Here is a 14,908-nt window from a genome sequence, read left to right as displayed (position 1 = left end):
TCAGTAGAGCCTGATTAAAACTTGTTAGAAATCAAAATTTCAGCATTTCATATCTGGGGTTAATGTTATGGCTAATTCTGATTCATTTCAGATGCTTCTGAATTTTAATTTAATTGAAATTAAAATAATTTAAATCACATTGACTGTTAGAGTTTAAATTTAATTTAATTTAAATTCTTGATTTAGATGCTTTCCAATTTCAATTTAGAATTTTAATTTATCTCAAATATAAACTAATCTGAATTAATTTTAAAATTCAGTTTTCTTTCAGATTCTATCAGAATACACAGCCTTCAATTTGCTCTGTGATTTTAGTCCATCAGAAGAGACTAATTAAAATTATTTATTTTTATTTTATTGTCTTTCTTTCCCTACTTCCCTCCAGTGGCTTACCAAAGGCTAAAAGAGGAGAACAGTCTGCCTTTGTGCAAGCTAGAAGGGTGTGTACTGTCATATAAAATTGATAAGAAAACCAACTAAAAGTCAGTCTGACTTTTATTGTCACAATGCACCAGTAATTCTAAAAAACTGATAAATTATAGAAGAATGATAAAGTATTCCTCTCTGATAAAAGCTTTTTTTGGCCTATGTTTTAAATAATAGTGGTGGTTAGTATTCAGTGTTAATTATATAAGTATAAACTCCAAATTAGTGCAATTTTATTACCCATCTTTTAAAAACACTATTTTTGTAGGGCAGGTATTTTGGAGAACTCCCAGGTAGATCTATGTGGACTCAGGTCCGTGGGTTCAGGTCTCAGGGTTCGGGACGCAGGTCCTTTGGAGAGTAAGCTTATAACGGTTTAGAATTATTCAAGTTAACTCTGTGATTTGTCTCCACCCCCAGCTGACATGTTATATTTCTACATTTAAACACTAGATTCAAAACAATGAGTGACAGCAGAGCTACTGTAAAGATGAAGAAAAGAACTTGAGTCACTTCAACTTTGTCATTCTGTGTGACCACTTGGAGTTATTTTTTTTAAAACAATAAAACAGAGCCCAAAATGCAAGAAGTGGTATTTCTATTGGGAAAACACAAATTTTATTTCAGTAAGATATTTTATTGAATTTGAATAGTATCTTTGGAAGTAAAATCTAAGTTTTCAAGAATTGTTATTTCTATTCATTATTAAAGCATACTGTTAGTATTCATAATGATAACAGACTAAAATATAGTTATAAGTCTTCTCCCTCTGATAAGAAATACATTCATGTAATTAAGAAGTACTTTATTTTCTCTTATCATACTGATATAATTTATCATATTATGGTATGATTTTATATACACATATACATAAACCTTTACTGCCTATCTTTTTTTCTATCAATTTTTGTGATGATGAAAGAATGCTTAAAAACCTGTTTGCTTATTATGCATGGTAATATTATTTGGAATTTAAATTTTTTAAAGAAAATGTAATTACAAAAAAAGTCTATGAAATTTTACTTAAAGAATTAAATAGAATTGGCTGAGTAACAAAAAATCATGGGCAGAAGGTGTTAGGAAAAACAAAGGAGTCCACTGTGTCACTCGCACGCTTTATGTCCAGGTTCTTAAAGAGCTACAACAAATTCCCAATTCTATGACTATTAATACTTACAATAAACTTGTTTTATTCATAGACTTAAATAAGTTTTGTTGTGGCTAGGTCTGAACAAATAGTTGGAGTTTTTTCTGTACTCTAAAAACTAAGGCAGACTTTATGACTTCAGCACTACATCCATCAATAGAAATGAATCACCAAGACAGAAGCCCTAGACACTAGACACAAGTGCTTTTAAGACTTTTTGAAAGGTGAACCTCATTTATCTGTAACCTCTACAGGCAGACTCTGGAGACAGTTTTGGTCTGAATAGCATGTCTGTCACTTAGACATGTGATCTTGCAACTTTCTTAACCTTTCACTGGGAAAAATATATATATATGTAAACTATATATCTATAACGTAGAATTTATTTACTAAGTTATATAAATTTATTTTGTAAATTTAATAAATTATATGTAAATTATATAATATAAATTCTATATATAATATAATTCTCTCTATATAAATTATATACACAATTTGAATTCTATAATATATATGTATTAAAGTGGATTCATATATGTAAAATACCTAGAACAATATATATGTTTATTGTTAATGATGTTACTAAGTAATATATCATTAATGTTTTTATTCTTTGTCTTTGATTCACTAACTTTAACCCTGTGATATATGACTAAGTAGATTAATTATCCTAATTTTCTAAAATGGAACACCAAACCTTAGAAAAGTGATTTTTCTTCAGATCGGCAAAATGGAATTGAATGACATATTTTAACTTTTTTGCATAGTTTGATGCAACCAATGCATGTAGCGTATAGGTAGAGGGTTTATTTAACATAAAGAAATACTTTAGTTGGCTCCTTTTTTCCGAAGGCATTTATTTATATAGCCTACAGTTAGAATTTTTCTGGTTACCCTCTTGTCCACATCCTCCATGAGTCACAAGGGCTGTGATACAAATGAGTTGTTTTGTAACATGGTAGTTGTTGAGATTATAATATTTCCCATATCAACAGGGATTTCCAAAGAACAGGAAACATAGTGTTTCTGAAAGAACATACCCAAGGCCGCATCCCGGGTCCAGTATGACTAACCACCTTTTTTTCTGAATACTTGTTGTCTTTTTACCAAAGATATATCCCCAGTCCCTCTTTATTCTTCTACCTTATAAACATAAATATAATACTGAATTGCTGAATTGCCCCCAATTAAGGACGACATCCAATCCAAAAGTAGTCCTTATCCCTCCTTAGAAGAATTTAAGTCCAAAACCCTGTGAGAGACACTGTGACATCCCATTTTTATGGGTGTGTTAGCTCCTGCTGGCAGTAAGTCAACAAATCTTTCTGTTGTTTAAGCAGATGTATTTCCTGTGATCTTTAGTCAGCGTGCTTTAGATTTTCCTTTATCTCAAAAAATATCAAAAGCTATAAAAGAGTATTGCACACTACACACACACACACACACACACTTTTCATGTCTTAGTGTATTTGTCCTTCTATACCGTTTACTATAATTGGCCATAACCAGTTATTAATTGGCTCTAAAACAATGGGGCGCCTGGGTGGCTCAGTGGGTTGGAGCCTCTGCCTTCGGCTCAGGTCATGATCCCAGGGTTCTGGGATCGAGCCCCACATCAGGCTCTCTGCTCAGCAGGGAGCCTGCTTCCTCCTCTCTCTCTGCCTGCTTCTCTGCCTACTTGTGATCTCTGTCTATCAAATAAATAAATAAAATCTTTAAAAAATAAATAAAAAATAAAACAAGAAAGTTAGGGAAGTTGATACTGTATCTGTACTAATGTGACTTTAATAGATCATTGTTTGGTCTTTTAAAAGTGTGCTCTGTTAGACCCATAAACCCAGAGAACAGACTGATGGTTGCCAGAGGGGAAGGAGGGTGAGCAGATGGGCAAAATGGGTGAAAGGGCATGGGGGAACTCAGGCGTCCAGTTATGGAACGTATAAATTATCAGAAGGAAAGACACAGCATAGGGAAGATAGTTAATGGTACCATTACAGACATGTATGGTGACGGAAGGTAGCTACACTTGGGGGGAACACAAAATAAGGGCAGTGGTATAATCACTATGTTGTACACCTGAAACTAATGTAACTTGTGTGTTCCTCAATTTAAAAAAATGTTTCTAAAGTGTACTCTTTCAAATGCCTTAGAAAGATGGGTGCGTATTTCTCTCTGATTGATTTGCTCAGTCCTTTGTAAGCCATTCACCAAAATAGATAAAAATAATTCCTCTTTTTTTTTTTTAAGATTTTATTTATTTATCAGAGAGAGAGAGGGGAGAGAGCGAGCACAGGCAGACAGAATGGCAGGCAGAGGCAGAGGGAGAAGCAGGCTCCCCACCGAGCAAGGAGCCCGATGTGGAACTCGATCCCAGGACGCTGGGATCATGACCTGAGCCAAAGGCAGCTGCTTAACCAACTGAGCCACCCAGGCGTCCCAAAATAATTCCTCTTTTGTTCAGATGACCGGTAAAACAGCAATGCGTGGAAAAATGTTCCTGTTAAACCAAAAACTGTAAAATCACTACATACTCAATTACTTGTTAGGCAGATGATGGGAATGTGTGATATTATTTAGAAAAGCATAGATGCGTATTTTATAAAGTCAGTTAATTTTAGAATTTATAATCTGTCACCCTAGGGAGGATGCTGCCAATATTCATCCCTCCTCCTCTCCTTTGTGTTTCTGCTCGACCCAAACGATGCACTTTTGGCAAGCAGCCCTTCTGTTATGCACACTAGAGAAATCTATAAAAACGGTCACTGCTGTCCTGCTTTAACGGTGTACCTGAGGGCAAGTACCATTTAATGGTTCTTTATCTTTTTTTTTCTATTTTTCCTTTGAGTTTCTAGTTTGTTTTTGCCTTTATGTTTGCTTAGGAATAGGAACGTGCCTATGCTTTCAGAGTGATCCAGAAGGATAGCTCTTCCGTATCTTTAACACCTAATGAAAATCACATTGATCTGTAAACATTCAAAGAAGAAAGAAAGAATTTCGGCCACAACAGATTGAAGACTTCAGAATGGAGACAAATCCCCCCAGGCCACCGCTTTTCCTAAGGACTTTTAATTTCCCCCGTCTGACATCTTCATCAGCATTACATGCTGTGTTTGATAATGAGGGAGATAGAAGGCATGGTGGTATTTGGGTGTCACTACATCGTGAAATGAAACTCTGGGGCGGCCTAATACCTTCATTAGATAAGCCCTCCGAGGTAATAAGGCTTGTAATTCCATTATGAATACCAGTCAGGTTATTACTCTAGGTAGATACACACTCACTTGAGGTTTATTGAATTTTAATCTGCTTATGTACTTCCAGCTGTTAAATAGAGTTGCAGAATAGGTCTGCATTCCTTGAGAACTGCTGTAAAACTGAGAAAAATAGCCACTAGCAGCAGGAAGGACAAGGACCTATTATTTTTAAATGTTGGCATTGAAGCTGAGCCTGGAAGAGCCTCCTGACTTTAATTTAAGCCAGAAGCTGAGTGAGCGTTTTTTGAATCCCAGTGATTCATCATCACTCCAGAGTCTAGAACTAGGACCAGATGACTCAGAAGTGGCCCCAAAGAGTGACTGGGGACTTAGAGAAGTGCCTAGCCCACCCAGCATGAAACTTTCTCACAATGTACCTAGCACACAATTCATTTTACTAACATTATTATCGGACTCTCTTTTCAGTTTTAAATAATGTTTCTTGGAAGCATTAAAATCTTTTTTTTTTTTTTTTTTTGAGTCAGGCAGACTGAAATCCATTAAAAGTAGCATATCATTAGTAAGTATTGTGTTTTTCTTTACAAAGCAATATTGGACCCAAAGATAAAGGGATGGAATTCTGTTTGAAGAAGAAGAAAGCTGAGATGGGCCAAGGGTTTAAATAAAATCATCAAACGATTCTGTGGGAACATCATTTCAAATGTTTTTAAGTTTTGGATTCTAAAATTTTGAGGTGAAACACGGGTCCTCTTTTAAATTCTTTGTTATCGTAATTCATGACCTTTTCCATCCATGAAGGACTTGGCTATGACGTACTGCAAATGGAATTGATAATCAGGAATTTATGCAAAACACTCAAGTGCCGGGAAGTCTCCCAGTTGAGGGATATAGAGCCATATCCTAGAGAACCACTTGTCCCATACGCATGTGCTCCTGCTTGTGGCAAAGCCACATCCTACAGAATCAGAATTCTTTTTAATGTCCTAGACAGCTTTTTTGTTTTTATTTTAAATTCAGTTAGCGAACATATAGCACATCATTAGTTTTTGATGTAGAGTTCAGTGATTCATTAGTTGCCTGTAACACCCAGTGCTCATCACAACACATGTCCTCCTTTTTTTTTTTTTCTTAAAGATTTTATTTATTTATTTGACAGAGAGAGATCACAGGTATGTAGAGAGGCTGGCAGAGAGAGAGAGGAGGAAACAGGCTCCCCGCGGAGCAGAGAGCCTGATGTGGGACTCGATCCCAGGATCCTGAGATCATGACCTGAGCCGAAGGCAGCGGCTTAACCCACTGAGCCACCCAGGCGTCCCAACACATGTCCTCCTTAATGTCCATTACCCAATTATCCCATTCCCCCACACCTCTCCCCTCCAGCAACTCTCGGGTTGTTTCCCAGAGTCAAGAGTCTCTCTTGATTTATCTTCCTCCATGGAGAGCTTCTTAATTCAAGTGTGGTTGCCTACTTCAAGTATCAGCTTACATGTCTCCACAGAGAGGCCTTCCCTATCTGACCAGTCCTCATAAATTAGGACTCCGCTGTCATTTCTTATGTCAGTTCTCTGTTGCCTTCATAGACGGTGTCGACATTTTCAAGTATGTATTTAATTTCAATTTTGCCTTTCATTTTCTGTCTACTCATTGTACGCTGGGTCTCCTGCGATAGGGGACCCTATCTGTACCATTTACTAACATTAGCTCTTTGTCAGCCCCAGAACAAGTTTATTTTGCCTTCACCTAGAGTCTCAACACAATTTTAGTCTTGACCATGTTATTATATTTTCAACTTGATAACACCATGATGGTTTTCTATGTTAACTTTCACTTCACTTGCTTTGAATCCCAACCAGAGTAGGAAGGAAGGAAGCGAGGTAAAATGTGTCTACGTACTTTCTCTTTTTATCAATTAATTAGTTTATTTATTTATTTATTTGAAATTTTATTTATTCATCTGTCAGAGAGTGAGAGAGAGAGCACAAGCAGAGGAAGCAGCAGGCAGAGGGAGAAGCAGGGTCCCTGCTGAGCAAGGAGCCAGATGCGGGATTCCATCCCAGGACCTGAGACAAAGGCCGAGGCTTAATTGACTGAGCCACCCAGGTGTCCCTGCTTTCTCTTTTTAAATAACAAACAACCTTTTATTCCCTATCAAAGAATAATCACTTGAGAACATTTGAAACTACAGAAAAATATTTTTGAACTTCTAATTTTGAAATAATTATAGATTCACAGGAAATTGCAAAGGTGGTACAGAGAGATCTTATGTACCCTTCCACTCATTTTCCCCAATTTTTACATTTTAGGTTACTATAGGATAGCATCAGACTCGGGAAACTGCTGCTGGCGCACTATGTGGGAATAGCTCTCTATCATGTTAACACGTGTGTAGGTTCGTGTGACCGACACCACAACCAGGACAGGGAACTAGTCTCTTACAACAAAGATCTCCCTCATGCTACTTCTTTATCATAGTAGAGTCACTCTTTCCTTCCATCCCACTGCCATCCCTAACCACTGGCAACCATTAATATGTCCTCCATCCCTATAATTTGGATATTTTGAGAATGTTAAATAAATAAAACCATAGGGTATATAACATTTTGAGACTGGCTTTTCTCTAATCAGAATGAGCTTGAGATTCACCCAGACTGTTGTATAGATCAGTGGTTTCTTTTTATTGTGGAGGAGTGTCCCACTGCATGAATACAACATGCTTGGTTTCATCATTCAGCCATTAAGGGCAGGTGGGCTGTTTCCAGTTTTTAGCTATTACAAATAAAGCATGTATGAACGAGCACGTAAGGTTTTTGTATAGACATCGTTTTCATCTCCATTTTTAGATAGATGTGTTTTTTCGTTATTTTATTTGTATTTATGTTCATGAAATAAGTAAAAATTATCTGAAAAGATACTCACCAGAGAAAATGTGAAACTTCAAAGAAATTTTTAAAGGGAGGAAACACAGTGAGCTGCATCCCCACAAGTGAAAGTCAGTCCCTATTACTATTTTGGTATTTTTCTTTCCAGTCTTTTCTATGCCTAAGATTTTCATTGTTGTTATAAATAGTTATGATTATGATACAAAATGAAATTCTGTATCCTGACTTTTTCTCTATTATTATGAAATAACTGGTGTTACAAAAATGCAAGAAAGATATATCCAATATATATAAACATGTTTATTTGAAATAAAGTGGATAGTGAAAAAAATACCCCTAAGCCCGCCAGCCAGTGTAAGAAAGAGTGTACACTGCTACCACTCACACTCCCTTTGGGTCTCTTTGTGTTTTATCTTTTTATTTTTAGGTGTTTTTCAAGAGACCTTCTCAACCATACTGCTGAAAACAATAAAAATTTGAAGAAGCAAAATTTTTAAATGAGAAGAGGTGGGAGGCTCACTGATTTTCTTCTTAACTAACTGTGGCTGGTAATACATCCCCTTCCTTCCTCTTTACACATTTTTAAACAATTGTACTAAAAGTTCAAAACATTCTTCCTTTGGGAATCCTATGATTGATGTTTTTTCTAAGTGAAGGGCCAGTTAGTACGAGATTGTAGAAAATCATTATAAAACCCCTGCCATTTTAAAATCTTACCTGTGAGCATTTTTCATAATTTGTTTGTTTTGTAGTTAAAGCAGATGGTCCATCTTTTTTCTACATCATTATTGAGATGGATGAACTGCTCTTGAGTTGTTAATACCGATTTTTTTTTCCTCTGGGTATGAATTAATTTCAGGGGTGCCTTGGTGGCTTAATCAGTCAAGCGTCTCCCTTCAGCTCAGGTCACGATCTTGCGGTCCTGGGATGAGATCAAGCCCAGCATCTGGCTCCTGCTCAACAGGAAGCCTTTTTCTTCTCCCCCTGCCCCTTCCCCCAATTGTGCATTCTCCCTCTCTCTCTCTCTCTCTCAAGTAAATAAAACCTTATAAAAATTAATTTCATTTTATGCACTGCATAAGATAATTTTTTTGGTCGTGATTATGCATTGCGAGTACATGATGGTTGCTTTGTTTCATGGACTCTAACTCTAATAAATATCATAGAAGTTACATATTTCAAACTATAATTATCCCAACTTCAAGGAGAAATGAAAATTAGATTTATACATACCTATCTGTCTTCTAACTTTGTTGTCACTGTCGGGCTCTTCCTTAGTCCCAGAAAAACTGCCATTGTTATGCTATTTATTTACAACATATTCAAATTCTAATTAGATTCAAATCACTCGACATAATTGGAAATACTACAAAATTAGATTTGGGAAGCTATATATAGATTCCATTGATTTTCTATGTGTTATTATCTGCTGGATATTCTGAAAATTTAATATGAGAACATACTTCTATTGAGATCTACAGATCTCAATAGAAAGGAAGTGATCTATGGGTATAAGGACAAGCTTCCTTACAGAGTTTGCAGTGAGGCAAAGGCATATGTAACAAATTCTGCAGTTCAAGCAATTCTGCTTTCAGCTGGTTCTTGGCCTGGTGATAACCTTAGACTCAGCCCTTCCTAGAAAAGTAATATAAAAACAGTGACCTATTGATCAAGGAAACTGAAAAGCAGTGACCTATTGATCAAGGAAACTGAATACACTAAAAAATTCTTCAAGATGAAAACCGATCCTCACTTATGATCCAAACCAGTGGACTCCAGATGCCTAGAATTTTACTTTTAGGTCATATTATAGATACACACACACATGCACTTATTTTTAAAGAATCAATTATGGCAACTTTAACCATTATGAGTCTGACTGTTAGAAATTAGTTCCACTCAAAGCGCCTGCCCACTGTTTCTCAGTTATTTAACGGGTTTTTCATGTGTGCTCAGATCCAGTCTGTCAACTCTGATCATTGCAATATCCATCCCAATTTTTTCTTTCTCCCTTGTCTACTTCTCTGGCTGTAAAGCCACTGGAAAATGCCCAGTAACCACTGCCTATCCATGACTGATTTCAGATGTGCTCTAGTCCTCAAGGTGCCAAGGTTCTTCTGCCCTAGGCATAACTACTCTTCTGTGTCCTGAACACTAACAAAGTGTTTGTTTTGTTTTGTTTTGTCTTTTTCAGTTCTAGGATCTTACATATTTTTTTGTGCTAGCTTCTAACCATATCTTACCTGTATGCTTCCCGAGAGTCTCATAAAAATCCGGATTTCTCTGCTCTATCCACCAAAGCTCAAGTTCAGTTCGCGAGACCAGACAGGATAGAGATCACAGCTATATCAGTTCTTCATTGGGTTGTACGTCAAACCTCCTTCAAGTTGCCCGAGGTACCCTATGCACTTGGTGCGCGTGCTAGTTTCTTGCTATGGACGGTTGCTGGGGATGGAAGACTGTGGTTCTACCTATACTTACAGCATCTGGGAACTTGATTAGCGATCTAATCATTTATAAATTATTTATTGCAGGTGAGTGTTATGTCCTAGATACTAGGTAGGTGTTGGAACTTACTTCTGTGCGGTTTACATTCTAGAAAGAAAGACAATACAAGCAAGGAAGGAAATACATGCATTTGAGAGTTGGAGGCTGTGCTGATGGCAGGTAAGAATATTCGATAGCAGAGAGCTGCAGAAGGACGTGCAACTTATCTGCATAAGGAAGTCAAGGAAGGGTAATCCCTGAGAAAAGTTTTGAAAGATGAGACTGGCAATGACTGAAGAAAGAACACTCTAGGGAGAAGGCAACGTGCTATAGAAGATAAAGTATGGGTGAACTCAAGAGCAGAAGAAGGTCAAGTACCGTGTTCTCCTGGAAGGAGAAGAGAGATTGGGATGTGGTATTTTGGGGGTGGGGGGCTTTGTGCACGCTTCTAAAGTGGGAGAATGATGATTGGCTAATCCAGTAGAAAGGAAGAGTCCGATGATTTATGACAGAGCAGAGGGCAGAGGAAGTGGGGAAGAGCAGAGAGGGAGGCAGAGGCATCTGGAGAGATTCACATTTGACAGGAATCCGAGCACTTTTCTCCTTGTAACAGAAGATAAATATAAACTTGAGTAGGCTTATAGACTTGGTGAAAGAAATAGGAGGGATTTCTGATGAGCTAGCAAAACACCCTTTGTTATATGAGAAAAGGTAAACAAATACCAGTAGATATGATACTTGAGTAGGAGCCAGGGTTTTTTTTGTTTGTTTGTTTTTTGTTTTTTTCTTTAATAAGCAATGTCTCATGTCTTTTTTTAGGTCAATATTCCCCACCACAATTTGAAAAGTCAACTGATTCTTAAAAAAACAAAAACAAAAAAACTATAAACTTACTTTTTATCTGGATTTGTTGGATCATTTACCATTTGTTAAGAGGAAGAGAAGAAATTTAGTTTTTCAGTCTGGTAGAAATCTTAAGTTCCTTGTATAATGTGTAAGAATATCTTGGGCCTGTTCTACTGACACAAGTGGTTTGTCTTTCGGCTATATAATGGCTTAGGTCAACTGACATTCCTAAATTATTAGCTGCATGAGAAGGCTGATCAGTAGGAGGCAGAGAAAAGATAATCTTTATATGGAAATAGAATATTATTCAGAATTTCATTTTTAAACTCACATAAAGAAGGAGTTTTCATAAATCTGAGCACTCCTGTTAAAAATTGTCAGTGAATCAGAGGACATTAGGAGGAGGATGGTTATCACCACCTAAGAAAGATGGGAAAATGAAATTGATTTTTTGACACAATACTTCTCTAGATGTTTCCTTTACTCTTAAACTTTATAATGTATGCTTGTTCTAGAATTAAACTTTTCTTACATTTGGTAGAGGAACAAGTTGATTTTAAGATGACACCTAAGATTTAGAACAGTATATATAACCATTTGTGTAAAAAAGAGAAAACTTATGTATATAATATGTATTTTGCTTTTATGTTTAAATACATCTTAGAAAATAATAAAGTAATAAGAACATATAAAAGTCTCTCTAGAAAGATTATCATATATGTACTGTTTTGCCCAGGAAGGATAACTGAGTAACAGGGAATGAGAGGAATGTTTTCTACTTTCTATTTTATTTTTTCTTTTTATTTTATTTCTCATCATTATTGATCAATTTGGAAGTGTTACTTAAGTATAAAATTTTTTAAAAGAAAGAAAGGAAGGAAGGAAGAACAAACAAATGAACACACACGTGTTTGTTAAGGAAGTACCTGCTGTTTATGTAATTGTGCTTCAAGTCTATATCCCCCTCTCCTTTTTTAGAAATCTTCTGAAGAATAAATATAATGAGCAATATAACTATAGAGTTAAAATCCTTTATTTTAATGTCTGGTTCTGGTTATCTCTTAATCAAATTTTTAAGTTTAGAATAGTTATTACTGTTCTGTGAAATCAGCAAGGTGTCAAAAATCATACTTCCTCCCAACATTCTCTTTAATAGATAAGTTTAACATTGGTGGCAAATTTTAATAGAGTAGAAAGCTTTCACGATATACTGTCTAATTTAAAGCTTATTTATCTTTTCAAAGAGAGAAGTTCCAAGGCTAAGGTGCATGGAAGATAAGAAATTTAAGAAATTAAGTTAACTTATTTTATTCGAATTGCTTAACTCGGTGGTTACAACTTGTTAAGCTAAAGTTATATATCAGTTTGAGAGTGAATGGTGGTGATAAAAATTATCCAAAATAATGGGTCACAAGATATTTGGGCTCTGAAAAGATACTGTCCACCTAAAAATACCAATATTTACCTTTTAGGAATAGATCAAATTTAAATACACATTTAATGCTGTGTTTCAGTCTATCTAGTTTACTTCTCAAAATAGTTATTGAAAACCACCACCATAAAGGGTTTATTTCCCGGAGGGACTTCTGTCGTGATCCACAGCTTCAAACACCCATAAGTATAAGTCATCTCAGTCACCAGTGCTTGTTTCTCTACCTTCTCTCTGCCCCCCATCTGACTGCCCCAATCCGCCACCTCAAGGAAATTGTCACCTTCATAACCAATTCCTAGACCCTCAGGTCTGTCAGACTTCCAGGGGCACCTGAGTGGCTCTGTCGGTTAAGTGTCAGACTCTTGGTTTGGGCTCCTGTCATGATCTCGTGGTCCTGGGATCAAGCCCTGCATCAGGCTTTCTGCTCTATTGGGCGTCTTCTTGAGATTCTTTTTCTCCCTCTGCCCCTCCCCACCCACTCTGTTTCTAAAATAAATTAAAACCAAAACCAAAACAAAACAAAACACCTCAACCCTCTCCCTGCCCCATCTATTGCTCCCCACCCCCACATTCACTCACACACACACACACACACACACACACACTTTATTATAAATCAGTACATGCATTGAGCAACCTTAAGGAATTTAATGTGTCATTGTAACTTTTTTATTTGTTTAAGTTTTATTTATTTAAGTAATCTCTATACCCAACATGGGGCTCAAACTCACACCCCCAAATTAAGAGTCACATGCCCTTCCGACTGAGCCAGCCAGGAACCCTAGTTTCTGTCATTCTAAATATCAAGTGGCTGGTGGGAAGTCCTGGGCAATCTGCGTGGGGGCCACTTTGGTGGCATGGCTAGAGCTGAAGTGGGTGTGGGTCAGGGTGGTCCCCAGGCTCTCTGTGCAGGGAGCACCCTGGTAGGAGAGCTGAAGCTAAAGCAGGTGCAAGCTGGAGTGTCCAGAGTGCTGTGTGCAGGGGCGGCCTGGCTAGGACTCTGAGACTCCGCTCCTGTCTACACCACCCGGGGTGTAGCAGGAGTGGAAACCGTGGTTCTCGGCGGACTCTCTGATCTGGAGAGAGAGGAATTCGGCAGTTCCCCCACTGTTCAGCAAGGTTCTAGGACTGAACGGTTTGTATTATATTCTATTTGCTCTTGTCAACCTCTGCCTATTTTCTGTGTCCGGGGGCAACTAGGCCAGGGTGGGCTAGGGGCCCGGGTCTCTAAGGCAATAGGTGAGCCATGGCAGATGGCGCCCTGCTCCCACCTGCACTCTCAAGTTGGAGGGGCAGGGAAGGTCATCCACGGCACTTCTCAGCACCTTCAGTCTGAGAGAGTTGAGTCCCAGCAGATCCGGTGCCATTTTTCAGGGTTCTAGGACTGGTTACTTTGTATTCTAGTTGCACTTTTAAACCATGCCTTTTTTTTTTTTCCTGTGCCCCAGGGTATCCAGGGCTGGTGTGGCCTGGGGATCTGGGGCTCACTGAGGTGAGGGCCAACTATGGTGCCAGACCCATCTGCACTCTCAAGGTAGAGGGGGAACAATAACCATGGTGGTGCTCAACAGCCCTTCTGAACTAGAAAGTTCCAGCAGCTGTCCCCCCACTCTGCAGTTTGGCAGAGTTCTTGGGCTAGATCCTTTTTATTCAAGTTTCCCCTTAAAACGGCAGCTGTTTTCCTGTGCCCCAGGGTAGACAAATCTACACACCCTTCCTCAGAACTATCCCTCCCTGCCGTAGTTTGTAGCATCTAGAGTGGGGGTTCCCTTCATTACTGTTTTTCTGTCTCTCTCTCTTCTGCGCGCTCTATTTTTGTTGTACAGAGCAGTTCAGTCAGCCCTCAGTACTTCCTCAGGAGAAACTGCTCTATAAAATAGGTGTAGGTTTGGTGTGGCTGTGGAGGAGGTGAGTTCAGGGTCTTCCGACGTCGCCATCTTGGACCAGACCCAAGCCAGGAATTGGCATTTTTTAAAAAGTCCTCCTAAAAAGTGATTTCATTTCGGGTGATTTCAGAATTGTCCTTTGAGGAACTCTGATAAAGGAATCTCAATACCAATTATGCACATACGGAAGAGGTGAATTCAAAATGCATGGTTCATAGTATTTCAGCTGCCAATAGCTCTCCTTTGCCTTCTGTCCTCAGTAGTTATCTACAAGACCAAGAGTCATTTCTTTTAGACCTTTACTCAGGGAAAATAGTATCCTAGTTGCATACATGCTGCATGACCTCAGGTTGAAACTGTTTTCCTCAAAGTCACAGAACTCCATGTCCCTGGAATTCCCTGTATCCAGGGGACACCTCCTTTCTTAGCCCCTCCCTTCCTGAATAATTCTGCCGGCATCCAAGCTCTCCTCACCTCTCTGTCCTCCAGCTTCCCTGTAGTTGCCTAAATCAGAAGATCCCATCTTTCCTGGTGTGAACAACTCCCACTTTGAGCATAATCCTGCTGCCCCAGGATTATTAACAGCAAGG

General features: G+C 38.0%; 1 long non-coding RNA gene across 22 annotated transcripts in view; it reads left to right on the top strand.

Annotated features, from left to right (window-relative positions):
- Positions 1-14,908, top strand: part of LOC101680813 — a 78,106-nt gene that overhangs the window by 51,045 nt on the left and 12,153 nt on the right. For 11 of the 22 annotated variants that reach the window (XR_198518.3, XR_001180884.2, XR_001180876.2 and 8 more), the window contains 2 exons: positions 8,095-8,215; positions 10,267-10,334. The exons of 3 other annotated variants lie outside the window; for them this stretch is intronic. This is a non-coding gene — a long non-coding RNA (uncharacterized LOC101680813). Of the gene's footprint in view, positions 1-879; positions 1,933-4,213; positions 5,803-8,094; positions 8,216-10,266; positions 12,015-14,908 lie in introns of those variants that run through there. 8 more of the 22 variants (XR_001180859.2, XR_001180861.2, XR_198519.3 and 5 more) reach the window with 8 other exon arrangements.

This window comes from Mustela putorius, unplaced genomic scaffold, assembly GCF_011764305.1.
Source record: "Mustela putorius furo isolate JIRA1106 unplaced genomic scaffold, ASM1176430v1.1 tig00003845_pilon_pilon_pilon, whole genome shotgun sequence".
Classification (NCBI taxonomy): domain Eukaryota; kingdom Metazoa; phylum Chordata; class Mammalia; order Carnivora; family Mustelidae; genus Mustela; species Mustela putorius.
Note: the sequence above shows the minus strand (reverse complement) of the source record. Positions and strands in the feature narration are given on the sequence as shown.